The following is a 13,535-nucleotide window of genomic DNA, read 5'->3' on the forward strand; positions in this document are numbered from 1 at the left end:
TAAAAAGAATAATAAACTCTTATTGCTATTCATATATATATGAATAGATCGCACTTATTTTTTATGGGACGTATTTATTTATTTTATTATTAAATATTTTTACGTGCATAAAAGTATACCTACGGACACGCGTGTATCTGGCTTTTTGGCCTTTGTCAAAATTAATATACGAAAGTATAGATTTATGCGTAAACTTTAAGTATTTACTTCAAAAGTGGTCAATACATAGGTAGAGCTAGTTAGTAATTTATAAAATATATATGGCGATTAAGCTACACTGAATATTTGGCGTTTCATCCACTCTAGGATTCGTCAGGCTTATGCGCGAATTTTGTGGTTGTTTATCGTTTTTATATGGTCCTCTTCTGTTGAGGATTTTAGTTAGCCAATCAGCTTTCTAGTATCCACCGTGCCCCTTCCTATCAGCCAATGGGCATGCATTTTATCGAACAAAGGATCTGTTTTAAAACTAGTTTAGTGGTTTAAGGCAGACATTTTTTTTTTATATATAAATATACATATGCGTGCACACATATATGCACATATATATACACATGTGTGATCGTTTATGCATATTCATGTTTATTTAATTTATTTATTTGTTTATTTTCTATTGTTTTTGTTAGTTTTAACTAACTCAAAAAAAGCGGACATTCGCCGGTAGTCGAATGGAAAATAATAAGACAAGCTACCACGTGTAGGCATTTAGACGACTCAGGAAAAATTTGCTATCCTGTACTTTAAAGAACCCCAAAATCTATTAAACTGTAGAAGAGAAATAGCAAATAACTGTCTTAACAAAATAAAATTTACTCTAGGATAGCGATACAAAATAGTTTTAAAACTAACAAAAACAATAGAAAATAAACAAATAAATAAATTAAATAAACATGAATATGCATAAACGATCACACATATATGCATGTATATATATATGTGCACATGTATATTTATATATATAAAAAAAAATGTCTGCCTTAAATCACTAAACTAGTTTTAAAACAGATCCTTTGTTCGATAAAATGCATGTCGATTGGCTGATAAGAAAGGGCGCAGTGGATACTAGAAAGCTGATTGGCTAACTAAAATCCTCAACAGAAGAGGACCATATAAAACGATAAACAACCACAGAATTTGCGCATAAGCCCGACGAATCCTAGAGTGGATGAAACGCCGAATATTCAGTGTAGCTTAATCGCCATATATATATATATATATATATATATATATATATATATATATAAATGACATGAATTGGTTAGTCTAAATTTGTCTGGAGGAAAAAACTAGATCCAGTGTTAAAAATAATTTTGTTCATGTGTTTTAAGGGAGGTAGTGTTTGATCAACACTGCTGGGGAAGCCATGTTTTGTTTTTAAATCCCCAAAACAGTGTTTCATGGTAAACAACTGATGACCTCTTCAAGAACATTGGTACTATTGTTTGTTCATGTAAGTAAAACTATTCAGTGATATGGGAGATTTATTGACTTACTAACAAAATAATGTTCTAACGAAGGACAATTTTTTTATATATATATATATATATATATATATATATATATATATATATATATATATAATATCAAGAAATAAAAAAAGATAATATACAAATATATACTAATGCATATAGATTTATTTGTTTATTCAATAAGGATATTACATCAATTAGGGCTGCAGGATAAGTAAAACTCTTTATACCATGGCATTTCAAAGCCTATTTATCTTCTTCTCAATTGCATAGATCACTGTAGTTCTTCCATTTCCCTCCCCCAACAGTCTCAATATATTACCCTTTTATTTTGCTCCTAATGTAGCTATCGCTAGATGCTACATGTTACCTAACATCTTTTCTCTATTTCTGATGAGAAGCATTAGGCTTCGAAATACCATGGTATAAAGAGTTTTACTTATCCTACACCCTTAATTGATGTATCATCCTTATTGAATAAACAAATAAATTTATAAGCATTAGTATATATTTTAATATTGTCGTTTTTTTTAGTTTCTCAATATTTTAAATAAGCTCCACAGCAATTTTGCTGAGCTTTGCATTATCCCGATAAGTGTCCTCTCAAAGAATCGATCTTATTCTTTTAACTCCCCCTTCTAGAGAAATATTTTCAGAGTTATAGGTCATGCCAGAAGCATAAAAACGATGTTGCTGTTTTTTTTTTATGTTATAGTTTGCTTTGATATTTTAAGGAAAAAACTTCTATTATATTCCCTGTCTTTGAACATGTGATTGGTTAATAAATATTTGTTTGTAAAAAAAAAAAAAAAAAAAATGTACAGTAGAACCCCTGGGTACGGTGACCGTAGGATACGTTTTGTTCAGGTTACAGTGTGAATTACGATGTTTTCCGGACCCTGGTTACGGTATTTCCCCCACCTTATGGTGTTATTTATAATGTTATTTGATTATATACATGTGTATTATATACTGTACTGTATTTTGTTACTAATTTTTAATGCCGTATCACGGGGTTCTACGGTATATAGATATAACAGAAAAGATGAGAATATTGGATGAAGTACAGTTTAAACGTTAAAACCTGATTGATCCAGAATATGAAAATATGAATATTATCAAATGAATCCTATCTTGAAATGGATGCTCAATATTTTATATAGAGCATTAATAAACAAAGAAAATATAAATGATGACGGATAAAACAAATATTTATTAACCAATCACATGTTCAAAGACAGGGAATATAATAGAAGTTTTTTCCTTAATTCATGGAGTTTCTAACTTACACTAAGTATATTTTCTGCTTTGAACGTTTGATGATTTAATAATGTAATATTTTTATCCATCATCATTTAATTTTCCTTCATTCTATCTGTATATATATATATATATATATATATATATATATATATATATATATATATATATATATATATATATATATATATATATATAACGAAAAGTTTAGATTTCAAATTTCAATATGTTCATTTTACCGTTTATTTCTTTCAGCAGGTTAAAATGTTTAACAGTTAGATAGACAACATCTTGAATTTTGGAATATAGACTTTTTGTCATTTATTATTATATACTCTATAGCTTCATCGAGCTTCATAAATTAAAGGATTGGTATGAATAAAAGGTGAAATATAATTGAATAAGCATATTTTTCCCGTATGTATGTATATATATATATATATATATATATATATATATATATATATATATATATATATATAATGTCCAGGTAAGTTTATGTCCTCAGGGTAAAACTCCAGTGGATCTTTATTGCGTTTATATAACGGTGCTCAATAGTAAATAGTCATATATTTATATGGTATAAAACGTTTTATCTATACAAATATTTTTGGCTATACATTTGCGAACATGTTCGACTTATATATCTCGTGTGTGTGTGTGTGCAACAATATTTCATTTTAACTAGTCCTGCTGAAAACAGTCCATTTTCTTCATTTAAAACAATTTATTTAGGCATTTTTCTTTTATGGATGTTGGCGTCAATGCAGAAAGAAAAAAAAAGTCAAGTATTATGCTTTATTTGTGCCGTTCAACGAAAGAATAACATAAATCTTTGCATGCGCCTTTGTTGTATCAAAGAACCGGAATGTTTATAAAGAAAATATTAGGATAAATTGATTACTATTTAAAAAAACAAATAATAAAAACTTAAATGGTTTGGCAAATTTGGGCTTCTTTTTTTTTATATCAAGTAAGGAATGTTAGAAGAATTTGGTCTGGAAGGTATTTTCAGGAACCATCTTGGATAACCATTTTTTTTTCTAGTATATATATATATATATATATATATATATATATATATATATATATTAAATGGGTGAAATATTTTTCCCTATCCAATCGCATTTAGTAAGGAAGAAATAATTTTTATTTTTATGTTATTTTTTCTGTTTAATGCTTGCCACATAATATTATTTTTCCTGCATTTCTTAATATTATTTTGTGTTTTTGTATATTGTCATCGAACTTAGGGTTAGTAGTAAGGTTAAAAAAGACATGTTATACCTGATCTTCCACTCTAAATGATAAAATAATTAGTTTTTCTTTTTTTTTTTTTTTTTTTTGCATCATTAAGTTTTTCAAGTAGTTTTTCATGTAATCAGCAAAAAGAAAGTAGAATCTAATTTTTATTTTTTGGATGAATCTGTACAAATATTAGTAGTGGCAGACATTGAACGGAAAGCCCCCCCCCCCAATTGTAATAAAACCTGGCATTTGTTAGTTTGATAAACCCATTTATCTGTACAATTTTACAAGAGGGAAATAAAACTCTTGCCTATTTAGTGGAATTGTTAGTTTTAAATTGTATTTTTATCTTAAATAAAAATTAAATAAAAAAACTCACAAAATTTACTTTTTAATTAAAAATTTCAATAGCTGGCAGTTATCCAAAATCAAAAAGATGAATAAATAAAACACTGCAAAGTTACGACTTAGCAAAATAAAAATCAAAAAAGATAAAAATCAACTTTGCAGTGTTGGTCTAATTTTCTAATATTTAATTTTATAATATGTCAAGTCGAGTTGCAGACCACGTGACTATGGGGCGGTCAACCATTCGTTGATTTAGTCACATGGTCACAAATATAAAAGACATGACTCAAAAGTTCATTTCCTCTTTTTTCACTTTTTAGTCTGACCACCGAGGTGACATGTTTGTTAATCCACCTTTTTAGACTTTTTTTTTATGATGATACTCTCATCGATTTCGACGTATGAGGTCAGCGACAACAACTTGAGGAGGCTTATTTCCATCCAAATTCCAGTGATAGCCATTGGTCATTACTGATGAAGTCAATGACACGCGACTATTATGATAACGCAAATTCATTTACAAAGGTTCTGGAAAGAGGTGGAGAATAATGGATATCTAGGGAAACTTATTGTTATTCAGACTCCAAGGAACACAACTGGTTGTTGTCAATGAGTAATCTCTGACGATGACCTGTGTGAGAACTCCTAGTGAGTACAAATAATAATAGTCCAAGGGATAGAAATCCTATAAACTGACCCCCCACTCCTGACCAAAAAAACACATGCATACACATACACATGTGATGGCTTCAGTCTCGGCTAGTACTGCATAAAATGGTCATGAAGGGATAAGAAAGATGGAAAGGCCAAGAAAGAAGGTTTTGGGGAGTACTAGAACTTTGACGAGGCTTTTTTGATAAATCACTGATAAACAGTTGCCGCAAAATGGCAGAGAATGTTGAGAAATTGTGGAGACTTGTTGACACTCAGATTTCAGGGAACTCTATTTGTTAGTGTCAATGGGTGATCACTGATAATGGCTGGTGTCAAAACTTCTAGTGATTAAAAAAAATAATTCAAGCATGGCTGCCAGAAATTCCAAGTTTTAATTAAAGATCAGTTTTAAGAATTTAAACTGCCAATTAGAATTTTATTATTAAAAATAAAATTTTAGATCAACAATTAATTTCATCCAAAATGTACTTTGAAAACCAACAAAATAAGCAAGATATTTCACCAATCCTTATTGTAAAATTGGGGGAAAAATATTTTCAGAAAATGAAAATTTTTCAAAATAGAATTTTTATATGGTGCAAATTAAAAAAAAAGTTATGAACATTTTTTTTAAATTCAAAGAAAATAAAAAACCAAAAACAAAATGGAAAAAATGCATATATCAAAAGAATTATTTTTGATTTAGCAAAAATATTTGATAAAATTATTTGATTTGAAAAATAATTTTTCAGTTTTGAAAATTTCTCAGACATTTTTGTTTGCTTCAATATGAAACAGGGTGGAATTCATTTAACAACAACAAAAAAATAGTGACATTATTATCAAAAGTGAAGTTTTAATATTCAAGGTGGGAGTAGTAAAAAATGAAACAATGAAGACATAATAATAATAATAATAATACAATACGACTGGAAACTGACCGTGAAATTGATATTCCCATGAAACTTCCTCATTTGGAAGAAGTAGGTTCAACCAGGTTTAGAGAAGTAATAGTAGCAATTATAAATTATGATAATAATAATATGCGTAGTAATAGTAATAGTAATAATAGTAGTAGTAATAATTATAATAATGATACTTGCAGTAGTATTAGTAGTAGTATTAGTAATAATAATAATAATAATAATAATACTCGTAGTAATAGAAATAATAATAATAATAATAATAGCAGTAACAACAACAATAACAGGTAAACAGACAAAACACCCCACACAACCAAAACAAAGAAAACAAAAACAAAACTAAAACTTCATCCATGAATAGAAAGCTTGTTTCCTTCAACAATTACAAGAAGCCTTCGCAATCACTAATTGTCATGATCACTAACACCCTACCTGAGAGCTCTTCTTTCAAACTTCTCGGCTTAACATTCACAGCTTATGTGAACTAGAACAAATACAATGAGGATATTGCAAAGGCTGCTGCAAAGAAGATGGTTTCCCTCTACCGAGCTAAAAAATTACTCACACCTGAGAGTATCCTGTACCTCTATAAAGCCACCATTCGTCCATGCATGGCGTATTGTTGCCACATCTGTATTGGTGCATTCACGACTAGTCTTTCCCTCTTGGACAGGGTCCCCCAAAAAAGTCTCCAATCTACTTCTCTGGCTGTACTGACATGCAGAAGTTTAAATATAATGTAAAATAACATCTTGGTTATCTCCTCTAAACACGGTTTCTAAATAGTAGCCCTTATGTACAGGTAGCAATATGTCTTGTTTGGGGTTGAAACGTTGCCCGGGAACCAACATGTTGTAGACTCAGTCGCAAAGCAGACAAAGAATAGAAAAGAACTTCAACTCGCTTTTTTATTTGTACGACGACATTTATTTCCTTGTTCTCTCATTACCACTGTGTCGTCCCTTATGTGATTATCTTCTCGAACGCCATCCACTCCTCTCACGTGATCTCGAATGTTCTTCCCTATCTTTAACGTGATCTCCTTTTTAAAGTCTTTATATTTCCTTATCAATGACGTCATTTCTCCTGCATTTGCATACGTGCGTCAACACTATGTTACAGGGTGAACAATATGTATAAAATTAAAGCATTAGATTAGATGTATATATTATTATACGGCATAACCGCGTTGACACACTGGTTCTTGTCAGATCACCAAAGTTAAGCAACGTTGAGCCTAGTTACTATCAGATGGGTGATAATTTGGGAATTCTAGGCACTGTATGTGCTCTCCGCTTATCTTGGCATTTGTTTCCAGTCGTCCTGAACCTCAACTTGCCACTGGTATTAAACAATGTTGACTCAGGAGAGGTGTGGTTGGAGATTGCGCACCTCCTGCCACAAAAATTTCATGCGCAGGCACCCCTATGGTGGATATCCATAGTCTGTCAAAGACTGAAGGAGCCTCTGTATATTATTATACTAAAGCTGAGTCAATCAATGTTTGTTTCTCTAAGACTTTTCCTATATATCTTAATCATACAAGATACATGCGAGATATACTTTCCTATATATCTTAATCATACAAGATACATGCGAGAATATACTTTCCTATATATCTCAATCATACAAGATACATGCGAGAATATACTTTATAAATCGTCTGAATTATGTTCGAAAAAGAAAATTCTGTTTTAATTGTTTTAATTATTCACAATTTATAATTAACTAAACAAGCCATCCATATCTCTCTTTTATTTATTTATGCATTTCTCTTGCCTCTCACTCTATATTGATTCAACCACTCTAATCATTTTGGATGTCACTGTGAACATTTAGAGAAATGCTGACTTATTTAGCATTGCAAACTAATTTACATATGTATGCATAGGTATACAACATACAGGTATAGAAAGTATATGACAAAATAATAAACCTCGTTACTAATCCATTATTATTATTATTATTAATAATAATAATAATAATAATAATAATAATAATAATAATAACAACAACAACGACAACAACTTTTTAGGTAACTGACACCCCTCCCCAATATATATATATATATATATATATATATATATATATATATATATAATATGGTGACAACTTCAGCTAATGCCACATCAAATAATCATGAGGCCTGGAGGAGGCAGGAAGAACTGGGGAGGGAGAACACTAACCGGATGGATAAATGCAAAGAATACTTATTGCCACCCAAATTCCAGTGAAGATTAATAGTCGCTACCAACGAGAAATCAATGGTACATGACTGCTGTGATACCACAAAGTCATTTGCAAAGTTTATTGAAAAAGGTGAAGAGCACTGGAAACCTGGAGAGTCGTGTAGTCACTAAGACTCGAGGGAACACCACAGGTTGTTCTCAAAGAGAAATCTTTGATGTTAACCTGTATGAAAACTCCTAGTGCTGGGGATGGGGCATCTGGTAGGATGTCAGACATTCACCTGCTATCTCATACATTCCAACCGAGAGATCATTTTAAGATTCTAACTATCCCTTTAAATGCAATTGTTTGTATCTCTCCTGCATTTGGTTCACCGGGTATATTTGCAAGATAGTTTTCGAAATTCTTTTTCATTAGTTCAGTTGCTCCTATGATTACTAAAATGAAGATTTTCCTAAGATTCTCCTAATATTCAAGCTTCTTTTCATGTTGTATGTAAGGCCTCGGTATTTCGTTAACAGATATATCACAGTTTATGAATTTTCACATCAAATCAAAATAGAATAAAGAATGTTTGTGACTTAAGAACTCATGCGTACATCTAGTATTATATTAAATGCTTTTGTTGAAAAAAAAAAAAGTTATAACAGGTAAAATTGTTCAAGCTAAACACTGAAAAAACATCTTGCCATTTTGGATTTTTAAGATGGTTGATATAAACAAACTAAGGAGGAAACAAAGGGAAATATCTATGTTCATAAAATTGCCGCAAGGGAGATAACATTGTAGGCATTAAAAATGTAGATAATTTATTTTTTTCTTCCATTTTGTAAAAAAAATATTAGGTGGTAAGGTTTATCTCATTGTGGGGTATTTTGAATAGAGTAGGCATTTACCTCTCTCCCACCTGGGAAAGATGAGATACAAAGTTGGAAAGTTGCGATAAAAAAAGCCAGTACACATTGTTCTGATTACAAAAAGTGCTCGAGCAGCCCCATTGCCTTTCTCCAGTAGGGGCATCTCAGAGATAAGCAATAAACTTTCTCAAAGAAAGAAAGTAAAGCCTGGGAGGGTGAACCTCCCAGAACTGTACATAACCATACCTCAGCCTGACAGAAGTTAGGTAACCAACTCAAAAATGACTCAAGCTATCAGATTCATTGTTGTGTAGACGTATTCTAGGCTGGTTGGAACAACATAACTCAGGTCAGGCTGATCCTCTGAATAGAATTATTTCCCTTTATGTCCTCTTCGATTTAGTTATAGTAAGTATGCAACATGAGACTTTTTATATAAAATAGAAAAACAAAAGAAAACATCAAATGTAACATTGTGAAAAGCTTACTATGACGATGTTCGTTTTGTTAGCCAAATTATAAATAAGATTTTAATAGTTATCTCCCTTGATAATTTTTGCTTTTTTTGTTTTGTTAAGTGTGAATATGATTTTGCCATTTACACACTTTATAAAAAAACAAGTAATTTGCTCTTAAATTCAACACATTTCTAAAATAACTAGCAGGGTCAATAGTGGGGTTTGGGTCTAAGATAAGAAAATAGAGGAGTTAAAAATTTCTCTTTCTTCCTCTACACATCCTCAGTCACGTTACATCTTTATCCTCCCCCTTCTCTCCCCCTGTGACTGTCCCCCTCTCTTTTTTTCACTTATTCATGGAAAAACTTTGGCAATTGATAGAAAAAAAAAGAAACAAAACAAGAAAAAAAAAAACATTAGTAGCTGACTGATTGTTTGACCTCGTTTCAGTTTTCGTTTTCAAAAATTTGATCCCTTATGATTCCAAGCAAACAAATATTAGAATGCAAGGAATTGTATGCAATATTGTAAGATTTCAATAATTTTCAATTATTTTATAATTTAGAAAAAAAAGGAAAAAAAAAATTGTTTTGAAAATTATTGAAATCTTTCAATATTGTCATTATTTTGTTTACCTTGTCTCGTGTCGTCGTTACCAGTGAGAAATCAATGGTAAGCGGCTGTTGTGATAACGCAAATTCATTTGCAAAGGTTATCGAAAGAGGTGGACAATATTGAAAATCTAGGGAGACAAATTGCCACTCAGACTCTAGGGAACACCACAGATTGTTGTCCGTGAGTAGTCTCTGATGATTACCTGTGTGAGAATTCCTAGGGAAGAAGAATAAGAAAAAGAGGAAGAAAAAAGAAAAAACCATGGCGGTCGCTTACTTCATTTTAAACTCCATAAAAAATGTTTCATACGGTTTCATATGCGACAGAATTTTCTGCATATTCCGTTTGTGGCTCTCACAGAAGGATCATTCTGATGAGCAAAAAACAAAACAAAAAAACACACGCACACAATGTATAGGAAAAAAAAAAGTCCCATTCTATGGGTCGGACAACTAATTAATCTGATAGCCACAAACTGGATTTGACGTCGGTGGATCTGTTGCAAGTAATTTGATTGTAAGCCTATATCGACTTCTGTCGAACTTATTTACTTGTCGAATTTGGATTAAAATTCGTCTTGGTTTATTTTACCTAATAAATAACATTTTCTAAAAAAAAACTTTAGCGACAGAATCAGTTTTTTCTTTTCCTACTCGCACCCCTACGAAGAACGTTAAAACTTCAGAAAAAATTTCCAACATGGCAGCTTAGAGATTTCTTATAGAAACAATTCATTTGTAAATAAATGGAGAATAATCTCTCTCTCTCTCTCTCTCTCTCTCTCTCTCTCTCTCTCTCTCTCTCTCTCTCTCTCTCTCTCTCATTTAAAGTGTGTATACACCTTTTTTGGACACCCTGTGTGTGTGTGTGTGTGTGTGTGTGTGTGTGTGTGTATATATATATATATATATATATATATATATATATATATATATATATTTAGTAATGTGATTGATAATTGAAAATTCAAATTCAAATTAAAAATTAAAAATCCGTTTCATAAGAAGGAACAACAACAAAGTCAATAATTTGTACGATCGTTTTGGAAACGATGTTTTTATTGTGATAGACATTAAATCATGGACAATAATTTTGACATATAGTTTTTTTTTGAAACAAAGTGTCCTCATCAGCAAAAGTATTGGGTGGGTTTTTTATATATATAAAAGACACCATAAATAAACCTAGCATTTTTTAAGTAAGGCAGAAGTATTTATAAGCTACAAATCAACATCCAAATTAATGCTTTGACGATAATTACGGTCTTCAAAAGGCGAACAATTAAAAGATACATCTGCCTTACTTTAAAAAAAAATGCTAGATTTCTTATGGTGTCTTTTATAAATATAACCCCCACCCAATACTTTTGCTGATGAGGAGACTTTGTTTTAAAAAAAAACTATATGTCAAAATTATTGTCCATGACTTAATGTCTATCACAATAAAAACATCGCTTCCGAAACGATCGTACAAATTATTGACTTTGTTGTGGTCCTTCTTATGAAACAGATTTTTAATTTTACTTTTAAATTATCAATCACATTACTAAATATTAAAGTAGCTCTATGATATTTGCCTACCGAGCTTATTATATATCTGCATTACAACGAGCACTGTACTTTTCTTGTATTTTAATTAAATTAGTAATTTTACTATCACATTAAAATACACTCTGCTCTTTAGACTACTGTTCTATCCCCCTTTAAATTTATATATATATATATATATATTTAGTGGAGATGGTAATTAATAATAACTGAAGAAAGTGCTCAATACTCTTGTAGAGCAAATATGCGTTTTATTTTTTATTACCGTATCTGTCTGTTAAGTTACATTATGGTTTCGGCTACTCTGCCGTTTTTTTGGCCGTCTGTAGCATCCGCAGACTTTTACAGAAGTCTGAGGACGCTACAAACGGCAAAAAAAAAACAAAAAAACGGCCGAGTAGCTGAAACCATAATGTAACTTAACAGAAAGATACGGTAATAAAAAATAAAACATCTATATATCTATAAAAGTGAACGTGTCTGTCTGTCTGTCTCTCTGTCTGTCTGTCTGTGTACATTTCCCTACGCAATAACTCTGTCAATTTTTAGTCTATAGACTCGAAATTTGAAATACCGGGTACTGAGATTTGGGAAAATCGATGTGACGGGTGTCAGCCAGAAATTTGGCTCTTAAGGGGTCAGATTTCAACGATTTGACCTTTACGAATTCTACCAAACTCCTCCGACAATTTTGGGTCTAGACACTTGAAATTTTAGATATAGGTTCCTTGAACCTGGATCTAACTTAATAAAGTGATTTGAGCCCGAAACTATAAATTTTAAGGGGTCATAATAGGGGTCAAATTAAAAAAAATTGACTTTTTTTTTGTTTTGCTAAGCGTACACCTCAAAACACCCGGGCAAAGCCGGGCTGAAATGCTAGTATATATATATATATATATATATATATATATATATATATATATATATATATATATATATATATATATATATAGAGAGAGAGAGAGGGTGACCCAAAAAGGTGTATACACACTGAATAATTTTAAACCAGATGTTTGTTTGTTTTCTTTTCTTTGCAGATTAAACTCACCGATCTTAATGATGGCAGCCAGGCTAACCTTTAAAAAAATTCATTCTGAAATGTTACTGGGAGCATGAACACGCTGTTGAAGTGCAAAAATAGTTTAGGAGTGTGTATACATCTTTTTGGGACACCCTGTGTATATATATATGAGAGAGAGAGAGAGAGAGAGAGAGAGAGAGAGAGAGAGAGAGAGAGAGAGAGAGAGAGAGAAATTCACCCTAACTCAAAGTTGTGTGAATATTCTATTTGTCCACGCAAAGATGATCACCACATATCAACAATTGCGACTTAGACCATGCTCTGTGCAGCAAAGGAAACGCCTCGTCACTGTAATCTTTGTCGCAGGACTTAGTTTCCAATAAATGTTCCTTTATGCTAGAGCCATTGGTCTGGGAATGCCTGAGCGCATACAATTTGCAATATTCATGATTTCAAATTGTTATTAATATACGGCAAACGTCTTTGAATAGCCAGAAGCATAGCAAGCTTGAGTTTATAACACACACACACACACACACACACACACACACACATATGAACAATAGAATTCTAGATTACCGTGACTAGTTCTTTACAAATATTCTATATGCTTGACGGTCCGGTTCGTCTACAAATGAACAACCAAATATGGAGAAATATATATCCTTGATTCTTCAGAAGTTGCATGATCTAACAATGTGAGCATTGTTTTGTTTGTTTGTTTGTTTGTTTTTTGTTGTTGTTTTTTTTTTCTTTTGATGTTTCCGGGCACGAGTTGTGGACTTCTGAAGAGTTTCATGTCAAGAAAATTCAAGATGTACATACATCTATGCATTTGGTTATTAACGTTTAAACGAAGCGGGTCGTCAAGTGCATGCATGTTTTGATAGGTGAATAAAGAAATGGTCTTTAAAATCTAGCATTCTATTGCTTATTGATATA

Source organism: Euprymna scolopes, chromosome 35, assembly GCF_053919585.1.
Source record: "Euprymna scolopes isolate OS-2025 chromosome 35, ASM5391958v1, whole genome shotgun sequence".
Classification (NCBI taxonomy): Eukaryota; Metazoa; Mollusca; class Cephalopoda; order Sepiida; family Sepiolidae; genus Euprymna; species Euprymna scolopes.